Consider the following 26,972-nt stretch of genomic DNA (forward strand, 5'->3'; position numbering starts at 1 on the left):
GTTGACGACAGCCACAGCAGTGATAGACTCCTACCCAGACCCTTCCTCTGGCATTTAAAAAATCATTACTTGCCGCACTTACACATATAAACACAACCATGCAAAAATGTAGAAATGTAATCATACACACAGTGTGCTTTTCAGTTATTTTTGTTGCCCTTGATTCTATCATTCCTCATCCTGACCTTTGCTCCACCCCAGCCAAACACTTCTGTGACAACCTAGAATATGGCCTTCCATGTTTTTCCCTATATCACAAATTCATATGTGGACACATACATATTCATATATGTGTATAATGAATATAATGTGTATATAAATATGTAGGCTCTGTGATGTTTTATGGAGTTGGAATCATATTATAGATACTTTTCTGCATCTTGCTTTTCTTACTCAGCAACTCCTTATGGAAATCTGTCCAAGCTATCAGCAAGAACTCAATTCATCTTTATTAATGGCTGCATTATATCCCATTAATTCCATCATAATTTATTCAGCCATTCTCCTTGATGGCCATTCGCTGTGTCCATTTTATTTTCTATTTTAAACAAGTGGCATGACTTGGGCTAAACTTCTGACTGCTCAGCCTGCCCTTTGTTTCTCTAGTAAGTTTTGAGCCCACTTTTCCAGCATAATAGTATATTTTTTAAAGGGAAAAAAATAACAAAAAACAATAAAGGAAAAAAAATATAAAATTTCTAGAAGGATATTCATAGACATTATGAGGTCTCTGATATCCTTCCAGTAAGTTACTATTCTGCTTATGTTAAGCAGAATCAGAATCTATCATTTGCAACCAGAACCCTAACTGGTACATAAGCATTCTCATCTTAGCTATGGTTATTATTAATTATAATTATTAATTATTTATCAATTACTAACCATGTGCCCTCTTTGAGTCCTTACTTCCTTGTGCGTAGAATTATAAGATTTGGTAAGTACATTCAATGCGGTTGGTAGAGTTAATATGTGCTAGGTTCTCAATAAATGGGAACAAGAATCATCGTTAATAATAAGTTACTAATAACAGTTAAAGGGTATGAAAGAGGATCAATAGAAGACAGGCAAGAAGGTTGGACCATACGGTATTGGTATGTCTAATTACCTGTTTATTTTATTTTATTTTTTTAATTTTTATTTATTTATGATAGTCACACACACACACACACACACACACACACAGAGAGAGAGAGAGAGAGAGGCAGAGACACAGGCAGAGGGAGAAGCAGGCTCCATGCACCGGGAGCCCGATGTGGGATTCGATCCCACGTCTCCAGGATCACGCCCTGGGCCAAAGGCAGGCGCCAAACCGCTGCGCCACCCAGGGATCCCCTAATTACCTGTTTATGATCGCATACACTAATTTCCCAGTGTGGATTCAGGCATTTTTATTTTGCCCTTTGCATTATCACTAAAAAGTTTTCTGTTCTAAGAATCCCTTATTATACTAACATGAATATTGAAAGGGGCAGACACATTTTATGACCACAGGCACAAGTGGGCCAGCATGGGTAGTGTAAGGAAGCAGCTCCTCTTACCCCAAGGCCTATCCTTTCCAAGTGCCACATGTTAAATTACTATGTGACACACTCCAAAAATGTATATATCCCTTTGAATTTTTCTTTACCATGTAAGGGTATGGTTGCAGCAGCTATTCCAACAAAAAGAATGTCTACATTTAGATGTCGATATTTTAGGTGGGTCATGAAATTAAATTTCCCTTCAGTAGTGAGCATATGTTGACAGTGCATGGCATAGCTGTGTGTGCGCGTGAGTGTGGTTAGGAAGAAGGGAAGAGGCCTTCTGTCTTTTAGATGCATATTCATGGGGAAACTCATAAAGTTCTTTAAGAAAAGTTCCATTTATGTATCTGATTCTTGGTAATTAAAGCAATTGACTGAAAAAGAATCATTAGTTTCACAGTTTTCCTTATAATTTAGTGCTGTTAACACATGGCAACTAATGTGTTTAATATATTGTTTAGCATTTATTTTCTGGTTGTTCTATTTTAGAATCATGAGATAAATTTATTTTCATTGCAAATTATTTATCTCACTATTTTTGGACCAAATAATGGTTTCCCTTTATTAAGCTTTCAATTGTTTCTTTGATATATCTGACATTTGCCATTAACTGTTCTTACATTTTTCATTAAATATTTTTTCTCCATTTCAAACTAGTTTACTATTTTAGTAATTCATGCTCATGGCTAAAAATTCAAAGACTATGATGGTGTATAAACTGAAAAGCACAAATATAACTCTCACCATAGTCTCATTCTAGAGGTAGTCACTATTTACAATTTCTTGTGTACACTTCCAGAAATAATTTTTATGTGTATGTAATTTCCTTTTTTTTAAAAAAAGATTTTATTTATTTATTCATGAGAGACAGAGAGAGAGAGAGAGGCAGAGACACAGGCAGAGGGAGAAGCAGGCTCCCTGCAGGGAGCCCAATGGGGCACTTGATCCCAGGACCCGGGGATCACAACCTGAGCCAAAGGCAGACACTCAACCACTAAGTGACCCAGGTGTCCCTATAATTTCCCTTTAAAAGGAATATGTAACTTTTATAAAAGTATTTTATTTATTTGTTTGTTTATAGTTTGCAAGTTGGAGGATGGGCAGAGGGAGACAGAGAGAGAGAATCTTAAGCAGACTCTGAACAGGGCACAGAGCTCGATGTGGGGCTCAATCTCATAACCTTGAGCTCGTGACCTGAGCCAAAATCAAGAGCTGGACACTTAACTGACTGAGGCACCCAAGTGCCCCCAAAAGGATGTGTAGATGATGCCATTATATAACTAGAATTTTTTATTTCACAGCTATCTTAAGTACCTTTCCATATCTTGAATATCTCTGTATATTATATATCCTTATTGTTCATTTGATTTTAATAAGACATTTACATACATGTCAGCATGTATGTTATTTTCATAGCTGATTAGTATTCTATTGCATTGGATGTATATAATTTTTACTTATTGAACATTTAAAATATTTTGGTTTTTTTTTTTTTTTTTGGTTGTTGTTAGGTTACTTGTAGTAAGTGATTGACATCAATTCAATTTTCCATCCTATTACTGAGTCATGGACATCAACTGTTCAGAGGAAAGACTTGAAATTCACCAATTTCCAACCCACACCAGCTGCTGTCACAATAATTCTCTATTGTACTTCTCTAGCAGTATTCTGGAAACAAGTTAACTAAGCAATAACCCTCCTAGAAGCATTACTTTAGTCAGTAAAATTCACTTAAATTTCATTTCTGGGTTAGAGTTTGTTAAGATTTAAGGAAGTTGATTATTTTAATGGTAAATTATAGAATTTTCTTTTTGATGACAATGAATGCTTATCAGAAAGGGGATGGATCAGTAAGATTTCGACAGAGCCTGTGTACTTGACCTACTTGTTTGTGTGATTCCCATAAAAAATGCAATAATAACAGCAAGATAATTCAGAGTGAAAAAGAGAATTCAAAAATTTTCCTATGATATGGGCCAAGTGCTTTCCACTTATCTCATGTATTTTTGTCTTTTTGTTGTTGTTGTTATTGCTTTTGAATCTTTAACAAATTTTTAAAAAATATTTATTTATTTATTTGGGTGGGGAGGAGTAGAGGGAGAGAATCTTCAAGCAGACTCCCCACTGAGCATGGAGCCCAACTTGGGGCTTGATCTCAGGACCCATGAGATCATGACCTGAGCCAAAATCCAGACTCGACTGAGCCACCCAGGTGCTCTTTAACAATTTCTTTTTAATTGCAACTGATTTCTTATTTTTCTATTAATAAGTACATTTTTCTCTTTTGGTTGATAAACCCATTTTGTGGTACCTATAAACATTAAGCTAACAGTGAATATAAATAATTTTATCCTTAAGTTTCTGAGTTTTCTTTTTCCTTGTCTCTCATTTCATGAATAGCTTCAATTTTATAACTAGTCCCTTTTTCACATTTTGGTTGTCTATTTATTTTGAAGTCATCACTATTATGGATATTCCACAATGAATGTATTACCTGAATTTCTTTTATTCTCTTTTTTAAATTTCTCATCTTTATCTTTTCTATGATATAAATGATTCCTAATGCAGGATATCCCTGGGCCTCTTTGAATGAGCCCAGCCATTGCACATAGATTGGTCAGGCATTCTCTAGTCTCTTCTCTATTTTATTATCAACTCTGAAATATGCCTTTTCTTTTGTTTCCTGACTATTCCTCTATCCCTCCACAGCAACATGTAAAAATCCTTGTGCTGTGGGGAGAAAAAAGATATGCTACCAAAACAAAAAACTGTGTTTTATTTAGATTTACTGCAAATTTTCAAGGTGTTCTTTGTTCCTAGTACTTTAGGATAAGGCCTGATACTTAGTAGGCAATCAGTAATTGCTCATCAGGCCATTCATGTGCTTTTTGAATACATCCAAACTGCTTTAAGTGTAATGGCAAAGTTATGTCTGGTGATGGAGGAAATTGAACAATACAGAAAAATAATAATTGATGTGTTAGGGTAGAGGAGTAGTAGGTACTTTGCTGCTTCTTTTTATTGTTTGGTATTATTATACTGGTGATAGAACCATAAAAACTTTGGTTTAAGTTCATCCATTACAGGTCTGTTCCTGAATTCAGCATTCCCTCTTCTTTTACTAATGACAGAGCACACTGTGGCCTTTCTCTGACTCACTCCCAACATTTTTTGGTGCACTAAAACTGAACTGAAAAGAGTATTCAGATTGATGTTAAGGATAATGATGAAAATGAAAGCCAATGTTGTGTATTCACTCATAGGCCAACTGTAGTATTTAGCATGTTGCTTGTAGCACCTCATTTAATCCTTTCAACATCATTAGGAGGGAGGGTTGTTATTCTAGTTTACAGATAAGGAAACAGAAACTCTGAGAAATCAAAGAACTTATTTGGGGGCCCCAAGGATCTTGGGTCTATCTCCAAAGTCCTTTCTAGCAACCATAATGGAGCCTGATACAAGCAGTTTAGAAAGGGGAGCTGGTAGGTACCTATACTTTGCTCCAAAAGGGATTAATGGGGTTGACTGACTCTTCTTTGTTCAGGGGTTGTGGCTGCTACCCTCGCTTTGTTTACCCAAATTCAGATAAATCAGAATACACGTGAAAGGGGGATCCCTGGGTGGCTCAGCGGTTTGGCGCCTGCCTTTGGCCCAGGGCGTGATCCTGGAGTCCTGGGATGGAGTCCCACATGGGGTTCCCAGCATGGAGCCTGCTTCTCCCTCTGCCTGTGTCTCTGCTTCTCTCTCTCTCTCTATGTCTATCATGAATAAATAAATAAATCTTTTTTTTAAAAAAAAACAATACACATGAGATACAAATAGGGTAGACCCATCAAGGGAATTATCTGCATGAGAGACAAAGGTTTGGGCTGGGGGAAAAAAAAAGGATAAATAAGGAAAACAACAACTACAAAAACCACATTCTCATTCTCAGTAATGAAAGAGTCAAGGTTGCAGGTTTCACTTCAGGCTCATCACTCAGGATCTGAGGAAAGTGTTTAGACCCGTAACAGTCCCTGGGTTCAAGGCCCAGGATGGTACCGGCAAGAACAAAGGGGCTCTTTCACACCATCTCCACGCAGCTTTGAAAATAGCACTTTCTGAGCCACAGAGAAGAACACATATGGACCAAGGGGTAAAGTGTGGGGCAAGGGACCCCTTACACTGTAGCCTTAAGAGTTTCATCGCAGGAAGCCAAAGCAAGCAAGCAAAATAAATGAGGGTGACTCCCTCCGTGAGTTCATAACTGGGCTACTTCTAGGGCCCACAACTACCCTCTTTTCCTCCCTGGCCTTCTGACTGCTTCCCAGAGTCACACTGCACTGGATGAGGGTCAGCCCTACCAGAATTCACCATACCCAAGGAACAGCAATATTTTATCGTTGTTGTGATTAAATATGGTTGCTCTGTGAAGGCAGTGAACTTTTCAAGGGCAAGGACAGTATTTATTATTTTTTTTGTCCCTTCAGTAGGAGGGCTTAGCAAAACATTGGGCATATAGCAAGCAGTTGGTAATTCCTCATTAACCTAATTTGACATTAATTTGGTTCTTATTGTAAGTAACTCAAAACTTTACAAGGTTGCTTAAAAGGTATAAATGAAAAGGAGAAATCCCTCCTTCCCTGGCTATCACCAAGGACAACATTGCTTAGAAAGGATTAAAACCTTTTATATCTCTACCAACCATTTCCCTGGGAAGTAAAGCCAAGCCTGTAATGCTGATTAACAATGTTAATGTTCTTCTGTAGGCGGACAGGCTTGCTTTGCACCTTCCCCCTCTTCCTTAGATAGAATGACTTAACTCCGCTAATTTCCAGAAAGAGCAGGAGAGGAAGAAAGAGACCGAGACTTATTTACAGCTATGTAGACTCTACCTGGAACACACACATCCTGGAGGAATTTAGAAAGCAGTGAACTTTAAACTATATGAGCAACACAAACACTCCAGTTTAACCCTGTCTACCGTATCAGAATAAATTAGGAACCAAGAACTGAAAAGAGACTTGAGGCTTCAGGCCATTTAAAGTCCTTTTGGTTGAAGTCAGTGGAGTTTCAGTATCAGAAATAGCTGCAGCCTCTAGATCTCAGTAATTGTAAGAAAAATAAAATACCACAACACACCTGGCACATTATCGTCTTTCAGTTGGGTGGTTTATACGTGACCATGCACTTTCTTGACGAGGAGACCCTGTCTCTCTAAAAAGTTTTATTGCCAGACCTTACCTGCTGCCAGATTCCCCTGGTGATGACCAGGTGTTCATTAGCTTGTTTGCCCTGTGATGGATATTAAATTCGGGGGAGGGGGGATGACTTGTGTTTACAACTAAGTTGAATAAAGCTTATTTATCCGAGGCAACAAGGATGAGCACTGGTTGAGGAGTCAATAAGTTTGAGCCTAATTCCTTTCTGACTGTTGGCAAAAACCTCATGTCTTTGGGCCCCATTTCCTTACCTTTCCTGTAAATGAGCAGGATGGATTTAGAGGTCTTAGAGGATCTAGCCCAACTCCGGTATTGTTTGCTGTCATCTCACACATCCAGGTGTGACAGAGAGGTATCCAACTGAAAACCGGGAAGACGTGGCTTAAGATCCCTGCCTTGGCATTTAACAGCTTGTTAAACCCCTCTGAGCCTTAGTGTCTTTCGTCTCTAAGACTCATTCCAGTTCTGAACTCTACGATATTTATTTTTTTTCTACGATATTTATGATACTGCTTATTGAGTCTGAAAAATCAGAAAACCTAAGATCTCAGACATCCCTTTTAAGATTTTCATACTGCACAGACGGTAGCACATACACAACCCGATTTGATCATCAACCACCGGCATTTACTGTGCAAGCAAATGGCTTATCATTACAACCTTGCAAGGGTGAGAGGATGCATGTTTTCCAAACACCACCCAGTAGAGTTGGCTTTACTTGCCCCACCGTAACTGAATTTTAAATCGCTGTTAGTATTTAGCGCTAACTACCACCACGCTGTCTGGTTTTCATGAAGTTAAACACTGGGTCAAGTCGGTAAGTTAACAGTCTAGATTGCCTGCTTTCTATAGGGTGGTGCCGCTGGCAAACAGCTGGACAAGCCCAGATTGGCACCTTCATATGGTTGGCCACGGGCGGGGGGGTGGGGGGGTGGGGGGCGTGCACTGAATGCTCTGTGAGCTAACAGAGCCTGCTTCTGGTAGTGGGGCCCACGGCAGGGCCCACGGTGGGGCCTGGCCAGCCCAGCTCCCTCCTGCTTCTGGCAAAGCAGCATCCTTTGTCGTGCCAGCCAGGTCGCGGCCGGGATGGCTGTCTGGGCTGGGAGTGCACCGAGCGGAGCGGCCGCCTCCAAAGAGATGCCCGGCAGGTGCAGAGGGAGGCTGCATTGACCGAGGTGCCCCCGGCAGGTTCGCCGTCTTCCGTCCTCCGTCGCTGACCTCCCGCCAAAGCCAGAAGCTGAAGCGCTGGCCGCTGAAGACAGCTGGAGCCTTCACCTGGCACGTGCCAAAGTCAAAGAGGGAGAAGAAGAGATGGGGCGTCACATTTATCGAGCACTGTGTCGCCTGTTGCCACTTACATCCTGCGATGCCCGTGAAGGACACAGTCGTGAGGAGGCCCACTCAATGCGGTCAGCACGGCCCCCGTCGCCCGGCTCTGCCTCTCCCTGCCTGCTGGGGTCACCGGCTTCCCTCACGTGGGAGCAGGTGGCCCCGCTCTCTGTGCCACGGATGGGACACTTCTCCTTCCTCGTCTGTAGAGCAATCTGGAGGACTCTCAGTTTGGCCTGGTCGTGCCACATGTTCCTGATTGAACCAGTCATCCGTCGGGGGCACGCAAGCCTGTTCAGGAACGAGCGTGCCAGGCGCTGGCTGGCCCCATGCACAACAGGAGAGAGCTTTCCATAAGGAACGGGGAGAAGAGGAGGGGCGACCTTTGCCAGGCAGAAGAGAGCTGCCTAAACAGCCACACCAGACCATCGCCATGAACTACTGGGGAGGGATGCTGGTCTGAGTTGTCAGTTTGCGTGTTTTCTCTCGTAGAACTGAATCAGGAACCAAAAGGGAGCGTTACGAGCCATTTACCAAGTCTCAGTGCACGTATGTATTAATACACATTTATCAGACAGGCTGCATAGATCTTTTTCCATTTTTCCCCCTTTTTGCATCTTTTGATGACTTTTGTGCAGAAATGGCAGTTAGCTTTCTCTCGGAGACATATGCAGTCATCTAGATTTAAAGGCATATGGTCTATCTTGGATCGTTTACAGATTGCTAGATGGCTCTGAAGCCAAACTTGCTGCTTATTTCATGCCCTGCACATTTAATTACTCCTTGATGTGAATGAAGCGTTTTATCCGAAGGATCCATGCTGCTGAAATTTTGCTGGGTTGAGTCATAAAACGGTTTTCAACAGATTGAGGCAATCTTAGAGGGAAGTTTGTGAAGAAAGTTGGCTTGAACTATCTCACCGTAAATCATAAATGTTTTGAATCAGTCTGATCGTCGCTGGAGAAGATGACAAATACAAGTGATCCTAGATTAGCACTTTCCGGGAAAATTCTAAGGCTAAAGAACAAAAATTGTTCCATTGGGGCTAATCAGTAGTGGTAAATGGTTAACTATTAACAGGTAGGTTCTGGAAAGAAAGAGAATATTTCCTTTAGCCACTTCTTCTTTTTTTGGGTCACGCTTTAGTTTTAGTTCCATACAAACCCATTTTTCTGCAGTGCAAGTTTTCTTCGTTCTGCTCTGCAGCTTTTCTTCCAGGTCTTCATGTGTGTTGGCCCATCCCTCCACCTGGTCATCTTAGGTGGTTCCAGCCTGGGCCAGGGGAAGCAGCAGCAACTGGGGAGACTGGGTCACCTGGGGTTTCAGCAGAAGGGGTCATGGGTTGCTCTACCAATTTCAAACTGTCTAAACATAAATGTAGGGAAATAGCTAGGCTTACGGTGAGGACCGGGTTAAATAAGGCCCGTACGGTGCCCAGCCCAGCATCCGGCAAGTTCCCTCCACATACAGTGGCTGCTGCATCCTTGTCCCAACTCTGAGGCCCTGCAGGTGCACGTCCTCTGCGCTGGAGCACTTGAGTGCGACGGGGCAGGTGCTAGCCGCCTGTGGCTCCTGCACACCGACTCTGCACTAGCCTCCGCTTTTTGCTTCTCTGTTGCCTCCCTGACCCTGGTGCAAAATAAGTCAGTCAAAATGAGAAGAGAAACAAAAATATTTTATCCAAGCTCTGATTCTGAGAAACAGGCTGGAGAAAGTAATTTTACTGACTTTCCGTAAGCACTCTAACGGACAGCACGCTGGCCCCTGCTTCTGCGTCTGCAAGCAGGCCGTTCCTTCGGTCGGGAACACTGTTCCCCTTGTATGAGGCCCATGAGCCTTCTCACAATCGCGACCTTGGTTCACATTCCTTTCTCTCCAGAGAGCCTCGCCTGGCTCCTCCCGACAGCCCGGGGCCCAGGCGGCACCTTCTAGGCCTCCTAGGTCCCTGAGCCCAGCGGTGTTCCCTCCGGTGACGGGCCCTGGGAGACCTGCAGGTTCCGGGGAGGGCAGAGATCACACCTGCTTCATTGATTCCTATCGATCACCGTGCTCTTGTCCCCAGCACGGTGCCCAGCCAAGGACAGGCACTCGATAACTGTCCTTCCTCGGACACACAGATCCATCCCTTCCCCGGCAGGGGCTCGAGGATCATTTGCTCCTCTGTGTGTGCTCAGCTGCCGTGGCGGCGGAGCTGTGCAGGGCCCACGCCGGCTGGCATGGCAGCCACCAGCCACTCTGGCACGTGCTGAGTGCCCCGGTGGGGGGGGGCTTACATCAATTTCGTTTAAGTAGCCACTTGTGCTATCACATCAGCCAGCACAGAGCACGAGCCTGAGCATTAAAGGCTGGTTTCTAGGACCTGTACCTTGAGGAGCTTTCATTTTTGGGGAAGACAAAATTACCGCAAAATCCAGAAGATTGGCAATAGCATCCAAGTTTACTTACCGTTTGCAAAAACGGTTCTCGGATGACATATACGTTGCACAACGGGTTAGGTGACATCAGCATCTGAGTTTTGGGCAGAGCAGCGCAGTGCCTGGGTCAGCGCACCTGCTCTGGCATCTTGTGCTGTGTGACTGGGGACACGGCACACCTGACGTCTCTGCTCATCAGCTTTCTTTTTCTTTTTTTTTAAAATTTTTTATTTATTTATGATAGTCACACAGTGAGAGAGAGAGAGGCAGAGACATAGGCAGAGGGAGAAGCAGGTTCCATGCACCAGGGGCCTGACGTGGGATTCGATCCCGGGTCTCCAGGATCACGCCCTGGGCCAAAGGCAAGCGCCAAACCGCTGCGCCACCCAGGGATCCCTCATCAGCTTTCTTATCTACAATATGGAGCTGATGATAGTTTCTCCCTCAAATTGGGTTAAGTGACTGTGTGTGTGTGTGAGTGTGTAATATTTAGTACAGTGCCTGGCACACAGTATGTTGTCAAAAATGCTGAATCAGCATGGCATTTAGGTAGGCAGAGTTATGCGTACATGTGTGTACACCCGCCCCCCCCACCATACACCCACTACCTTTGCTTCCTAAGTTTTGATCACCCGGAATGGGATGTGAGTGTAAAGCTCTCGGAGAAGGTCAGGGAATATGTGAGGCAGGTTGTTACCTGGCCCGTTATTAGGGGAGGTGACTCATCTCGGAAAGGTAAAGTATCTTGAAGTGTTCTTTTTAAAGAGCAACAAAGTTTGAAAGCAGGAGTAGAATCACCGCCTCCCAAAAGGCTTTGTGGCAAACAGTCCTATTCTGCTCCATTTGTGTCACCTGTCCAGATTGCCCTCTGCCACCCTCCCAATAAGGCAAAATGTCGAGTGGGTAGCTACCTTGTACCACGCACCAACGGGACTGAAATGAGCTGAAGCAATGGGTCCGAAATCCAATCTTCAAGTTTTACTACTCCAATCAGTGTGCTGTACAATGTTTGTGTGTTCTTAGTGACCCCTTTGCCCCATTATTAGGAAACCATGTGAGCAAGGGTGAGAGGCATGGGGGAGGTTTCCAGAACCAGTAGCTGATTTGCAAGCCGGAGGAGTCTGCATGAAAGGCAGCAGTAAAAGTCAGTCATCAGCTCTGATATTTATAGTGAGAGGAAGGAAAGAAAGAAGAGAAAGCCATGAAATGTTATCAGCAAGTCAGGGAAATAGAGCTATTCAATATAATTCATACCTTACTACCTGTTCTTCATTTTTTAAAAAAAAATTGTATGTGATATATATGTGTTTTTTTTTTTTGTTGTTGTTGTTAAGAAATGGAAACAAGGAAATGTTCTCCCTCTGATCAAAGGTGTATGGTAAGTTACTATTTGTTTTGATACAAGAAATTGAAATGAACTAATCACAAGTGTAGAACGAGGAGATCTAAAGAGCAATATGAGGCTTCTTTTGCTTTTTTCCTTGCTTTTTTTTTTTTAACATCAGAAGTTGGGGAATCATGTTGAATTTCAAATAATTTGCCTGGTCCCAATACCGAACTGTTGCATACTCTTTTGCAACTTGAAATGCATTTTAAAAATCGTATAAAATACATTCGCTAGCGTAAAAAGAAAGAAAAAAAACAGTTCTCACGTGATATTAGAAGAGTATCTAGTGACTTGCAAGTTAGGAACAATACAATATGGTGCAAACAGAAGACATTCATTTTATCGTCAATACTCACAAATAAATAGCAATAGTCTCAGAGGCTATGAAAACTGTTGAAACATTGAAATGCCACAGAATTGGGGAGTTTTAACAGCCCCCGTTAACTGTCAATATTGGAAGTCCAGAATCATCTGGACTTATTGTTTGTTTTTATTGCTTTATTATTATCCTGGGAGATTAGATCATGGTGTTTGGAATTCTAACTGACTCTCCAAGCTTACAGATCAATCCCTTATACTACCAAACAACTGGGAAACAGGTAAGCATTTTGGGGGAAATGCTGAGTTTGCTCAAATATTTGACCAAACTCTCCTTTAAATGTCTTCTTGAGTCTCTGAAAGGATTTGTCTTACCGCCAAAAGGCTCCTTGGATTAGAATGGGGTCCCTTTGGGAAGGCTTACGAAAGCATTTGCTTTTGCAAGGCCCCTGAGTTTCCACTGCTGTGCGTTAACCAAACCAGCAGCAATAACAGAATGTGGGAATCTGAAGGAGGAGTAGCTCGCTCTGCCCCTAATTTTGCATGTAAGAAAACTGGAACCCCAGGTGATGGAGGCCTTGCCCAGCCCACACAGAGTCAGGGGGAAGCTGGTCCCAGCAGGGTACTTTGCAACACTTATCTAGGGCTCCTTTGACTATCCCATGCTCCCTGGAATTCTACGGTACCCGGCACCTCCTCTAATGCCTGGTGACAGAACAGGTTCACCATAAATGTGTATTGACTGAGTGGACTGAGAGTCCTGTATTTTTAAAAAAATCATTTAAAATTAGTTAAAAGTGCTGAACAGATCTGGTTTGGGGAGAGGCTAGTCAAATGCTAACAAGACCATTATGAACAAGGAGAGCAGCTAATTGGCTGGCTCAGTCGGTAGGGCATGCTATTCTTGATCTCAGGGTCATGAGTTCAAGCCTCACATTGGGCCTAGAGCTTATGCTTTTTTTTTTTTTTTAAGAGGGGCTATTGAATAATAGAAACAGGAGGAAATAATTCAAGGGTAGCCTATAGTAACAGCTGAAACTCATCTCAGGATGGAGAGAGGCTGGGCAAGGTGGTACCTTGTGTCTGCATCAGAAGCATTAAAACATTCTTGGCTCCGATGCAGAAAAACATAGCGTGAGATTCCCTTGCTTTCTGCCGCTATTCAAACAGCAGGTGTGTGCTCAGAATGGTTCTTTTAGAGAAAACAGGGTGAAATTTTGACATCAAAAGGTCTTGAGATAACCACAGTAATGAGAATGACCATGGGAGAAAGAGCATCCCTCTTTTAGACCGAATTAGAATGCCTATTTTGAGCATTTTTATTCAAAAAAATGGAAATTTTGCTTAATTTCCATTTATCCTGTTCTAAGTCTACCAACCTTGCAAAGCAGAGGTATGATTGATCTTAAAATGTCAATCTCTCACCTAAGGAGAGGAAGAAAAGATTTATTTAAAGAATAAAATGTCATAGGGGTTCTTAGAAGAAAAGCTCCTGGGTTTGGATTTTGTCTTGACAGCCAGGCTTCCAAGTGAGTAATTTTGCCTCTCTATCCATCTTGTGGCAGTTCCCCAGATAGCTATGAGTGCAGACATCCAGACTAGCAAATGTTTGCATGTTTTAGGCTCCTTTTTTTGGCAGTTCATCTACCTGGGCACTGACTTTCCGGAGAGCTCCTGTTACCAAAAGAAAAAAGTCCTCAGAACTTTGGGGAGATAATAAAACTCTACCCTTGAATAACACTCATACCAATAAAAACTCATCCAGTGGGCCGGGTATAGGATAAAGGAGCTAGAACCCAGTGCCTTTGGTTTAATCCTAGGATGCCCGGGAGGCGAATGAAACCTACAGTTTGGAGAGCTCACTTGAGTACAGCTAAAGTATGAGAGGGGACCAAAAGTGGGATGGGTTCATTAGAGGGTCTGAAGAATTCTCAGCATTGAGATGCAGTCTGTACTTCGAAGGTTTAACATATGCATTATGCTCTATACCCACCATCTACAGCTGGGCCTCCTTGGCACATCAGAGGTGTTTGAGGATTATTTTGTTAAAATTATTCAGTGTCAAAATGAGAGAAAAATCTTCCACGGAATTAGATATGGACAGAGATTTCTATGGTTTATTAAAATGTATCCATTATTTAATGACCCTGTGAACTAAAAAATAAAACAAAAAATGAATTTAAAAACACCTTGAAGTGTTGTCTAAATTGGCCTTCTGTTTCGGGAAAAAGTCTTATGTCACTCTAGATTAATGAATTCTATTTCTGAAGACCCTTAGATGGGCAATATATAAAAGTCCAGTGGCTGTGCCTTGGTTTTCTTTGTGTGAGGGTAAATATTCCTGTTCTTGACATTTTCTGTGTTTTCTAGATGGTATGTAGATTAATGGTGCCCCTTGTCCTAGCTCTGGACTAGCTGCATTGATTCTAGTCATCCTGACAGCCTGGAAAACTAGGTTCCTCTCCTCATCCTTGCAGCCATTACAAAGGAGCAAAGAGCAGAAAGAAGAATCCCCACCATAGCAGAAAACCAGACCAAGGAGGAGCCACTCTAAAGACAGGAATTTCTGGCCTGCTCTCCCTCCTGGAGAGTCTGAGGAACCAGCCAGGCGAAGGAGCACCAGGCTACCAGAACCCAAGAAGTCGCAGTTGTCCTTTTAAGGATGGGGAGGGATAAAGGGCATAGGTGAGAACACAGCTGCAGTTGGCTATTCTGAAATAATTCGGAGAGTACGGCTCCAAGGAAGAGAAAAAGGGAAAGGGAGCCTACTATGGCCTGAATGGTCCTGTCTCCCCATCATTCGTACGTTGAAATCCTAGGCCCCAAAAGTGATGGTAATAGCAGTGGGGCCTTTAGGAAGTGCTTATGTCAGGAGGGTAAAGCCCTCCTGAATGGAACCACTGCTCTTATAAAAGGGAGCCTCTGCTCCTTCCACCATGTGACGACAAAGACACAGTAAGAAGTCTGCATCTGGGGCAGCCAGGGTGGCTCAGTGGTTTAGCACTGCCTTCAGCCCAGGGTATGATCCTGGAGACTCGAGTCCCATGTCAGGCTCCCTGCATGGAGCCTGCTTCTCCCTCTGCCTGTGTCTCTGCCTTCTCTCTCTCTCTCTCTCTGTCTCTTATGAATAAATAAATAAATAAAATCTCTCTCTCTCTAAAAAAAAAAAAGAAGTCTGCATCTGGAAGGGGGCCCTCACCCAACCTTGAGGGCACCCTGATCTCAGATTTCCAGGCTACAGGTCTGTGAGCCATAAATTTCTGCAGTTTATGAGCGACCTGGTCCATGGTACTTTGTTACAGCAGCCTGAACCGAGACAGGGCCCAAGTAAGAACGTTCCTTATTAATTCTCTAAAGAGTGAGTCCACCAGGAAACCACCTATTCTTACTTTCCAGATAATGCAAGTTTCATTCATTTATTTATTCACTCAACAAACAGCAGCTCAGACCAATATTATGGATTGGTTTGGTGAATACCTCTCTGCTTCTTAGCAGAGAATCAAGCAAGAAATTCACATGTGACTTGAGACTGTTCTAAGTAAATTCTGTTTTTTTTCTTTTTAAGTACATTTACTTAAGTAATCTCTACAACCCACGTGGAGCTCGAACTCATGGCCCCAAGATCAAGAGCCACGCAGTCCTCAGACTGAGCTAGCCAGGCATCCCTCCGACTGTTCTAAGTAATCTCTGTAGGTTACATAGTTACACGCTTATGGTCCCAACATAACAAGGACAAAAGGAATGATCGCAAAATAAAATCACCCTGCAAAAATTACTTAAAAGGCCTGGAAGATGTTAAATTGAAGAGATAGCTTAACATCAAGTCAGGGGCTGAATATTCCAGAACTGCTATGTCTTAGCAAATTTACTTCCCTAGGGGCAATACAGTATACACGAAGCTGAAAATGCACAGGCCGGCAGTTCCCCAGTGGCTGCAGGGAAATACTCTAATATATTTGGAATCTGCCAAGAAAATAGTTTACCCTTTCAGTCATGTCTCATTTTATGATTTTTGAATTTTTAATAAGTTTTATTGATTCTTTTCGACTATTTTTCTATGACAAACTGAGAAAATTGTTTTAGAATTTTCTCTCTAAACACCCTCCATAAAATTTAATTATATTGCTTTTCATTTGTATAGTCCTTGGATGCTGTTTTCTCCAATTTATGTCAACTACTCATCATAGAAAAAAAAAAAAGGTTCCCATCATCTGTTCCTTACTTGATATCTAGATGGCTATAAGAGAGGACATTGGCTGTATCCACAAACTAGCCAGATTGTTGTAGGAACATGAATTAATTAATACAGAACTGATATAACGCCATGATCAGGAACCAGAGAGTTAAATTCAGGATCCAAGGTAATTCTTATAAACGAAAGTGGTTGGGATTTGTGTCTGAATCATGGAGGGGGAAACCGTAAGAGGGAGGGTGGGATGGAGAGATGCAGAAAAACCTCACCACGGCACGTGGAAGTTGCTCCTTAGGAGAGCCTTGTGGCTCATTGTGCCTGTCAAGTAGGCTAATGTGCCTGTAAATTTCCTCTGACAAAAAACACATCACAGCAGCACCACCAGAAAACAACACCACCAAACTGTGGAAGACTGAAAGCCCAGCGCTTTCAAGGGTGATCAGAATATAACAGAGTAAAAAAAAAAAAAAAAAAAAAAAAAAAGTACAAGGCATTGAAAATAAACAAAGGCTTGGAAGAAATGAGATCACTTTCTAAGAAAAAAGCATTTATCATTTATAGGCCAAAGGAAATGCTTCTCCCACAGCCATTTTTTATATGTGATTTGGCAGTCTCAGTTCAAGGTCAAAAATACCAGAGGGCAAAAGGAATAGAACTCAAGATTTAAGATTTGTCATGACTGGCTTTGTAATTGCATAAATATTAAATATGTAGAAATAATTGTAAGCACATTATCTCCACATCTCCACACGTTGCTTTAATTTTTAATGTAATCTTTTATCTGCCTTTTCCTCAGCTGGCTGTGGGTTTGCGATTTGCATAGCTAGAGTGATCGGGTGCCATCAATTTAGTAATGAAGTCACTCGTTGAGCAGAAGAGGCTTCTCAAGATTATACAAAGCTGCAGCAAAGAAGAGTGCGGAAATGAAATTTTATGTTTCAGGTGAATGGGAAGTTTATTTTACAGAACGTTTTCCCATTGTAAATTTAATATGGCCACTTTAAAATAAATTTGGAAAACAGAGAAGATGGGGGACAAAGCACCGACATTTTCATCATCTTACCAGTGTTTTATATTCTGGCCTTTTACAGCTATGTGTACATACTTTTAACAGAGATGTCATTGCTATGTGTGTGTGTATAAAATTTTGTATCCTGCTTTTTTCTCTTATTAACCTAGTTATCATAATGGTAACTTTTGTGATTGCAAAAATAATAATGGAAAGAAACGTCCATAATTTACTCAGTTACTCAGTTTCTCGTGGGTCATGCTACAGAATGGTTAAGCAGCTGACACTGCAGCCAGATGAATCAAATACCAGCTCTGCTACCTAACTGTGTGGACCTGGACAGGTTAGTGAAGGCTGCATCTCAGTTTGCTCATCTATGAAATGGGGATAATAACAGTGCCTCCTTGAGAGTGTTCTGGTGAGAGTGAAAGGAAGTAATCCATGAAAAGCACGCAGCCTGGCTCTAATATACAGGAAGGACTAACACAAAGTGTTACTGAAGACAAGAAAGTCAAATACATTACACTGCATGCCAAAAAAAAAAAAAAACCCCAAAAACAAAACTTCAGTCCTATAAAACTGAGTCTCCTGAGACATTGCCATCACTCCACAAGTTCCCGTGTGCCTTTTTACTAGTAACAACTCCCCCCACCCCCTGCCGGCCACTGCTAACCAGACTTTGATGGTTAATATTTCCTTACTTTGCTTCATGGTTAACATGCAAGTATATTTCACGAAAAATACAGCTGTTATGCCTGTTATTGAACTTGATGTAAATGGAATCTTGCCGTCTCTCCCTTTCTTCACGTACACACATAGACATCCACACATACGTTTTCATTCTGTGTTGAGGAGGCATACAGTCCAAGGCTTGATTTTATTGTGATGAATAAAGGTTTGGACAGGAAGCCAGAGAACTTGGCTTCTAATCCAGTCTCCCTGAGATCCCAGGCAAATCTTTTTGCTTCCCTGAGGCTTCCATGTAAAATGCTTGGATGTGCTAAGTGTCTTCGAAGCTTTGGAGTACTAAATTGTTAAGCCTTTCTGATTTGAGTACCGTGTTGGCATACGAGAAACCAGAGCCAAAGAGAATCCAAAGAAAGACCTGGGGCCTGCTGGAAATGAGCCTCCTCTTCCCCTAAATCATGCCAATAGTAGTGTTAGCAAACAAAGGACTACAAAAAAAAATGAAAGTGATGATCCTGTACCACAAATAATTTTCCCTTCTCTGATATGTGCACATCAAGATATATTACTGGCCTTAGTTATCATGTGCATGGATATTTTCACCAAGATAACTCATTGCCATAAAGATTCATTTATTTATTTTTAAAGATTTTATTTATTTGAGAGAGTGAGCGAGAGAGTGAGTAAGAGAGCATGAGTAAGGGGAAGGAGGAGAAGCAGACTCCCCACTGAGCAGGGAGCCAGATGCAGGGACTCGATCCCAGGACCCTGGGATCATGACCTGAGCTGAAGGTAGATGCTTAATGGACTGAACTACCCAGGTGCCCCAAGAGCCATAAAGATTTCAATGTTAGGAGTTTGGAGTTAAAATAAATAATTACATATGAATAGGTTTTCCTGGACAGAGTCAGTTTTAAACATCTTCATCCATTCTCTTTGTGTATTTCTTACATGTATTTCTGTATCTGTGTCTGTATTTCTCCCAGTACTGCCCGTGGTAAGTACTGCAGGTTGGCTCACTTAATGTCCATTCCACCCTCCTCTTATGGTGTCTTTCACAGGCAGAGACTGGAAGCTTATGACGGTTTCTAGACCTCTTTGTACCTAGAGCTATGAAGTAGGTCTGTCAATCAGATATATCCATGCAAGATTAAGAAAACATAAGAGAAGTTGGGATGTCTCCTTGACCACTTGTCTGTTTTTTCTGTAATAATTAAAGTCACACCAACACAGCTTCTGAAGCAGTGCACCACGTCCCATTACTCAGCCCCCTGAAAGAAAATAAGCAGTTGTGACAGTTGGACAGCAGTAGCTTATTGGCTCTGCCTGCTATTGTAGGGTTATGTTATTAAAACTTGTATTCCTAAAGTCCTCAGCAGTCACAGCTCCGCTGACAGGTCAACTCTGTATTGTACTGGAATCACTGATTCTTGGAAGCTTTGTCTATAACTCACTTCTCCAATCCTGACCATTCATTTCTGTGAGCACCCTCTATTAAATACCTTCCTTTGTTAAAAAAAATATATATATTATATATATGCACCCCAAATTCTATTTGTTTACACTGACAAATACACATCCTAAATGTTACTTTAGGAAATCTATTCATAAGGTATAAAGTATCACAATTCTGCAGAACGTTGTATCAAAAAGAAATTTTGAAGCCAGAAAAAATAAGCTGTACCCTTTAGTATCTATGTATCCTCAAGCAAGTTTTTTAACTTGCCTGTATCTATGTCCTTTATTTATGAAATAGATATTAATATATTAACCTCACAGAGTTGTAAGAATTAAATGAGGCAGCACAAGGAAAGCACCCAGTATGTATGGTCATTCACGATACAGAGTTCATTTCTTTCTATCCCCATATTGGACTTCCTTTAGTAATTAAGATGATTAGCAAAATTATTTTGGGGGGAATTCCCTTTAAAGGACCTAAACAAAACCCACACCCTCATAGGAACACAAAGATTCAGTGCTGATTCACAGACAAGAGGAATAGCTCTAAATGCTGTTCATGAGCAAACAGACGTCTATTACGAGCCACAGCAACCCATTATGAGTACTACCAATTCACCCCAACTAGTGGCTCAAGGCCCAAATAATCATTAATTTATTTGACAAATATTTATTAAGCCTTGACATTGCTAGACACTACTTTATTCATTAAGATACAGTGATAAATCAAAAGGTCCCTGACTTCTAGGAGCTTGCATTCTACTGGAAGAGACAGACATAAAGCAAGTCAATAAATCATCTGAAATAGTGAGAAACCCTATGAAGAAAAGGCGTTCTTCTTCTTACCTTCTCAGACGTTTATTATGTTACTTGACTCATCCCCTCTCTTATCTTCTTTTCACAGAAGGACAAGCATAGGGAGGTGAAGATTAGGCCAACAGCATCATGATTCTCGTAGGTAGACCGTAGTTTCAGGATCTGTGAAGGGTCTGGGTCCTCTCACCGTTTCACAGATGCCAGCAACAAACACAGGATGCCTGGTTTAGAGACAAAAAAAAATGTCAAAGCAGCATAAGCATGATGTTGGTGTTAGTTCCCCATGTCTCCCAAATCCCAGATGGGTACCATACACATAGAGGATATCTGTCACAGACCAAGGTATACTGAACTCGGAGAATCTACTGCTTTTATAGTGTCTGGTAAGCCTGCTCTTTGTTTGGGAGAAGATATTACTTGGATGCTCACTGCCAACACAACCCTGCAAATGGACCTAAGTTAAGGAGTAGTCAGAGTCTTGCATTCTTGGCAAACCCAGAAATAAGTGTAGAGATGGTCAGGGCCCTTGGAAGACTGATTTTCTCAACAGGTGGGAGATAAAATGATTGAACTCTCCATCCTTTATAGTTTTATGCAACTGTCATTATAAAATTTTCTGAAGTTCTTACTCCCTTCCAAACTTCAATCTCAGATATGATGTATTCAGGCAACCGAAGAGTTCGGTCAGACTTAAGAGTAGCAGCTAGCAGGGGAAAAGACCAATTTTCGTTTTACCAAATATAACCTGAAGCTCTTATAGAGACATAGACCCTCTCTCATCGTAAGAATGGAGCGAGACCTTATACTTTCCAGAAACCTCACCCCACGCTCTATTCCTGTTCAAGATTACATTGATTGCCCATTTAACAAGCCTCAGCTGCAAGCATGTATTTATTTGGGTAGGGAAAGCAGTATATGTTCCTACCATGAGCACTTCTCACAGGGCCACTGCTCTTGCATCTTGATACAAAAGCCCCTTGTGGATCATCCTCATAGTCAATGTTCCTTGGGCTCTCAAGCCATGGATCAATACCAGGGACAGAAAATTGTAGACTTGCTCCATGACATATTAATGCTACCCATATTGTCCACGTGGACTCCATTATCCACTTCCTCTGATAGCTATTTCAAATGTTCTCTACTCACTTCTCCATGGGACCGACCATTCTTCCTCTTTCCTAGAGAAAATGGAAGGTGTCTGGGGAAGGCTCTCCTAACATGTCATTTGTTACCTCTTGTAATACTGCAGCAAATGCTGAAAAATTGTTATGATTGTCCCAGTGTGGCAGGTTGGAAAGTGGAGCTTTGGGGACATCATATAATATTCCTAATGTGTCCTGGAGAAGGAACCAGATTGAGTTTTTATGATATGAGCCTTGCCCTCGTGCAGCTTCCAGATGGTAAAATAAAACTTCTCTGTTTAAGTGTTCGTGTAAAAAGCTCTATTTAGCCTCTTAAGTCACAGAAACATGTGCACTATAGAGAATGTTAGTTTTTCCTAGACACATTTCCTCATATCATAAGGATTAGATCTGTAGCTGTTTGTTTTCCTAATGATAGAGCTAATTGCTCTGATCCAGAGGGAGAATGAAACTTCTCTTATCTTCCCCAAAGCAAAATATTATATCCTGGGATAGGCACCTAGGCTAGTTCTGAAGCTTCTGGGGAGACTGGAGTGTTATCTTTCTAGTTATTTAAATTCCAACTAAGAATGAAGCCCTGGAGCTTAGAAACATCTGGAGTCAGGAGACCCTTTCCTGAGATGAGGAGGAAGAGTTGCATCCTTTACCTTTATAAACACATGAAAAATCACTTCTTCTTGTCCCTTGTCAATAGGGTATCAGTCACTCATGTAGAAAAAATTTCCTTGGTTTTCATAGTATCGCCCTAGGGTAATACCTGGAGCAAGCTGGGAGAGGGGAGCATGCAGTTCTTGTTTACTCTGGGGTAATAAGAAATCTGCCTCTGATCCAGAACACCTCCATGTGCTCATGCCAGATAAAATGCATAAAGATAAATATTGAAAACACAACACTAGGGGCACCTGGATGACTCAGTTGGACTCTTGATTTCAGTTCAGGTCATGGTCTCAGGGTTCTAAGATAGGGTCCCAATGCTGGGCTCCACGCTCAGCCGGGAGTCTGCTTGGGATTCTCTTTCTCCCTTTCCCTCTACCCCTCCCCTTTGTCGCACACACTGTCTCTAAAATAAATAAATAAAATCTTTAAAAAAAAAAAAAACAAAAAACAACCCACCTCACTACACTAGACATTTCAGAGCAGGGATAAGAACACAAATACTTCCAGACCATGAAGTAAATAGTTATAACAAATACCTGGTAATATTTGTAGAGACAGAGAGTGTTTGAGCTTCTTTGTACAGAATGAATAGGAGTATGCCGGTGGACAGGGCTGCTAATGGCATTCTAGACATAAAGAATTGTGCCAAGGATCTGAGGTGCACCTTTGTTCAAGTTTTTTGTAAAACTGAGCCCTTTCTCCAGGTACTTTATTTCCATATACCATGAAATTGTCCTATTATACTAATTTCAGTAGAATTAGATACTGTACTCCCATCTTCCAGAAGATAGTTCTAATAACTACACGCACTGACAACATCAGCGGAACATACAGCACCTCTCAGAGCTGTTCTACGTATGGTCTGTACAACCACACCTAGCAGCCCTGTCCTCTTGGTTCAACAGGGAGAAAGCAGGTTGTTCAGCATGACTAGCATAGCGACTGTGTGTGGAAGAGGGCGGGTGGGAGGATAGGCTGGATAGAAAGACAGAGGTCAGAACTCAGAAAAACTTAGGGTTCATACTGATGTGATTAGAATTAGATCTGAAAGTGCTAGGAAACTACTGGCAGATTTTAGGCAAGAACATGTGATGGACATTTTCACAAACCTAGAGCACTGGGTAAGCAGTGACAGTAGGACAAGATTAGTCAAGAGACCTGGTAAGAGGCCAGGAGACATAGGAGCTCTGTGATGGGAAAGGACAGGGAGGAGCTGACTTCGTTGGCCTTGGGGCGGCGGGGGGCGCGGGGCTCTTCCTCCTGTCCAGAGTGCTTCTCTCCTCCAGAGCTATTGGTCCCCATCACTGTACCTTCTTCACCACCTTGATCCTTCACTTAACTCTTCTTTTTCCTGTGTCTTCAACCTCTCTCCACTTGCTCCAACCCTATAGGCTTTGGTCGCCCCAATATGTCAAAGTCTTGCTTCTGCTCACCCTGTTTTTCTGCATGAGTATTTTCCCCTACATTGGAATGGCTTTCCTCATGCTTCAGGTTAGGAAAATATGACCCTTCCAATGAGTGGTTGAACAGCTCTGAAGCAGCAGTACTGTAGCTAGCAGGGCCACAGGGATCACTACTGAGGCTACTAGACCTACCAGACCTCCAGAGGTACAGCCAGTAAGATGGCAATAGGCTCAACTGGATTCAGGAGATTTGGTACTTATACAGCAAAAATAATATCAACATGGTGTCACCTCCCCATGTCTCTGGTCCCACAGGATCATACTCAACTGGAAGGAACTGATGACAAAGACAGGAGTGATGAGTTGATCTGTTCCTGTGAAGCCATCTAAACCATAGCCTGGCAGTTTCTTGGCTTACCCAGAAGTGTGAAGCTACAGTTGAAGTGGAGCAGAGTAAGACGGAAAGGGCTATGCTCTACTGAAACTAGGGAGCTCGATGAGAAATGGCTTCATAGAACTCTGCTCCCCACAAGAAGCTTATCTCCTCTTGGTTACGGAGGAATTGCAGAGCATTCCACCCGGATTGATCCGATATGCCTGTCTGGCTCATGCGAAGACGTGGACGGTCATATGCTGGTAGGGCTGTATCCCAATAACTCTACCCCTGAACTTTCATGTATTGAAGTAAGAATTATTTTCAGGAGTTCAGGCCACCCATGAGATTACCGAATTAATTGTACTCATTGATTGTAGGGGCTTGGACCAAATGCTTTCCATTCATCTTACACCACAGCAGATCAAAGTGACCAGGACTAGGACTCCTAAGCAAGATGGTTAGGCTAATTCAAAGGATTAATTGCAAAAGGGCTCCCCATCCAGAGCCAAGCCAGTTAAGTACATCTCAGATGTTGTTGAGATTGACCTGAGAAAGCCACTCTGCTTTCTTTCTACCTTTCCTGATTCATTAATCTAAGTGCAGTAATAGGTGTTGGCGTTTGACTCTCCCTTGACCAGCCAGCAGGAAGTCCAGGGCAACATGATTGCCTATAATCACTTGCATTTGAGATTTTATACTGGTTTATGTTTTTCAGGCAAGTAGAGGTCTGATGTCCACACGAGTACCCTACAGGGGGCATAAATTATATTAGGAGTGTAAGTGTCATTTGTTACAACAAAGGTGGGTCAATTTGTGTCCCTTGTGGTGGACAGACTCCCTGATTGGAGCTGCTTCTGGAGACAACGATCTGGCTAAGAGAGCCAACCAGCCCAGCCCTTGTGGTATAGACTATTCCAGTTGAACTAGATTATGCTAATACGTTTATAGTGACTTAAGCAATGGCATTCTGCTGACATTGGGGTCAAGGTTTAATTCTTCAGTGTCCAAAGGAAAAGCTGTTAAGTTTTTGTCAGTAGGGTCAGGAGGGAATGACAGATGCAGCAGTTAAATTCAGCAGTGGCTCTGGGTTTGGAAAAAGCATACAAGAGAAATTTTTTTTTTCTTAGATGATAGGGAGAGACCACAAGGGACTGACAATAAAGCCAGGCTGGAGTGGGGGTGGGGGGGAGGAGGACCCGCATTAATGTCCAGAAGATTCATCTCATTCTGTCATCTCAAGTGGAGGTCATTTACCTGAAAGGCCAACAGTCCTTAGTTTATGGTCTAAGCACTAAGGATCTAAGTCCTAACATCTAAGAGTCTAGGATTTAGGTAAAGAATGGGTATTCAAGATCACAAAGGCATCATGTGAGAGCCAGGAGAGGTCTAATGATTCCTTCCCCAGCCTCTGACTTCCCAGGGTTTAGGGTAGTCCTCTTCCACCAGCTGGGCTGTTCATTTCCTTCCAAAGCCACATGACCAGTCTCTGCAGCAATCACGTTATCCTTTTTCCCAAACCTCATCATTTCTAATCTACACCATTTGCTTGGATCCATCCCTCAGTGTTTTTGTTTTGCTTTATAGCTTCTACCATCCTAGAACTTATCCCACCCTAAAGGTGTGGGACCTGCCAAGACCACTTTAGAGTTATTATCTCATACTCGTGATTACATTCTCCTGCCCTCTAGTTCAAAGATATCTTACCAAGGCATCTGAAATACCTGCTGCTTCCAGTTCATCAGGTCCAATTAGCATAATGGTGTCATTACGAACAACCAAAACGAACCAGTGTGATGTTTTGTGGAACGTCAAGACGATCGCCATTTCTGTAGACTATATCAAGGAGAACAGATGTGGCCCTGAGGTAATGCTGTGAAGGAGTATCATTGGCTTTGGTAGCTAATGGCCAACTGCTTTGGCTGGTTTTTATAGATAAGTATGGAGAAGACTGCATTGGCTAACTTGGTAGCTATATACTAAGCACCAGGTGCTATGTTGATTTATTCCAGTAAAAATACTGCACCTGGGACAGCCAGACAGCCACAATTGGAATTACCTCCTGGTTAAGTTCATAGGAATCCACTTTTTAAAGATCCATATGACTTTTGCACTGGCCAAACTGGTGAGTTAGATGGGAATGTGATACTATCACCATCCCTACTTCTTTCAGGTCTTTTCTTGTGGTATTATTTCTGGTTTATGATCTTGGAAGACAGTAAAAGTGCCAGGAGCATCCCACTTAGTTCCTTCTGCCATAATGGTCCTCACTTCATGGGTTAAAAAGCTAATGTGTTGATATTGTCAGTTTTAGAACCGAGTAAATAACCAGTAAGTTGGTGTGTGGATCAAATGAAATAACAGGACAGACTTTGCCTTGGACACGAGCTAAGGCCTCATGTAACTACTGACCAAGATAAACTCCAACTTTGGTCATAGCATAAAAGTGGTGTTTTGTATTCTTAGGGATTCCCATCAGTTCAGATCCAGGGTCTAGTAAACTTCAAGAGATCTGCATGTTTCCTTTTCTCCCGCGTACTGTCACTCTAGTAACTGGCGCAGCTCTTTGGGTGAGGCTTGGACAAACATTTACAATGTGTATCATAGCAATGGTGCAAGGTCCTTCCTGAAGGAGACTCTCCTTCAATCAAGGGGCTCGGGGTCTGTGAACTGAAAACCAAGTGAAAGGCTGTGATTGTCCACTCTGCTGACTCAAGTTAGGTTTTACCTGCCTGACTTAGAGCTTTTGCTATTATAAATATCAAGCAGTACTCTATTAGGTTGGCTATGTTCTTGTTCCTAGGGACCTCTGAGGGCTAGGCCATCGGATTGCCTGTACACACTTGCTGCCCTTTAAGGGAAATATTCCCACGTCACATTTGGTGCCTAAGTACTGCCTGTCCTCTACTATTCTCAGGTGCCGTCATCTCCAGAGACGTTCGGAAGCCCATCCCAGTGGGGCATCCTCTATAGACATACATGGCCTACACAGGGGAACATCCACAGAGATTTCAAAGATGCAGGTCTTCCTCTCACTAATTCATTTCTCAGTTTTTCCAATGA

General features: G+C 42.2%; 1 long non-coding RNA gene across 1 annotated transcript in view; it reads right to left on the reverse strand.

Annotated features, from left to right (window-relative positions):
* Positions 1–26,972, reverse strand: part of LOC129503269 (uncharacterized) — a 61,956-nt gene that overhangs the window by 32,867 nt on the left and 2,117 nt on the right. Inside the window, exon 2 of the long non-coding RNA XR_008663147.1 lies at positions 20,365–20,555. This is a non-coding gene — a long non-coding RNA (uncharacterized LOC129503269). The remainder of the gene's footprint in view (positions 1–20,364; positions 20,556–26,972) is intronic.

The sequence above is a fragment of the Nyctereutes procyonoides genome, unplaced genomic scaffold, assembly GCF_905146905.1.
Source record: "Nyctereutes procyonoides isolate TBG_1078 unplaced genomic scaffold, NYPRO_anot_genome, whole genome shotgun sequence".
NCBI lineage: Eukaryota > Metazoa > Chordata > Mammalia > Carnivora > Canidae > Nyctereutes > Nyctereutes procyonoides.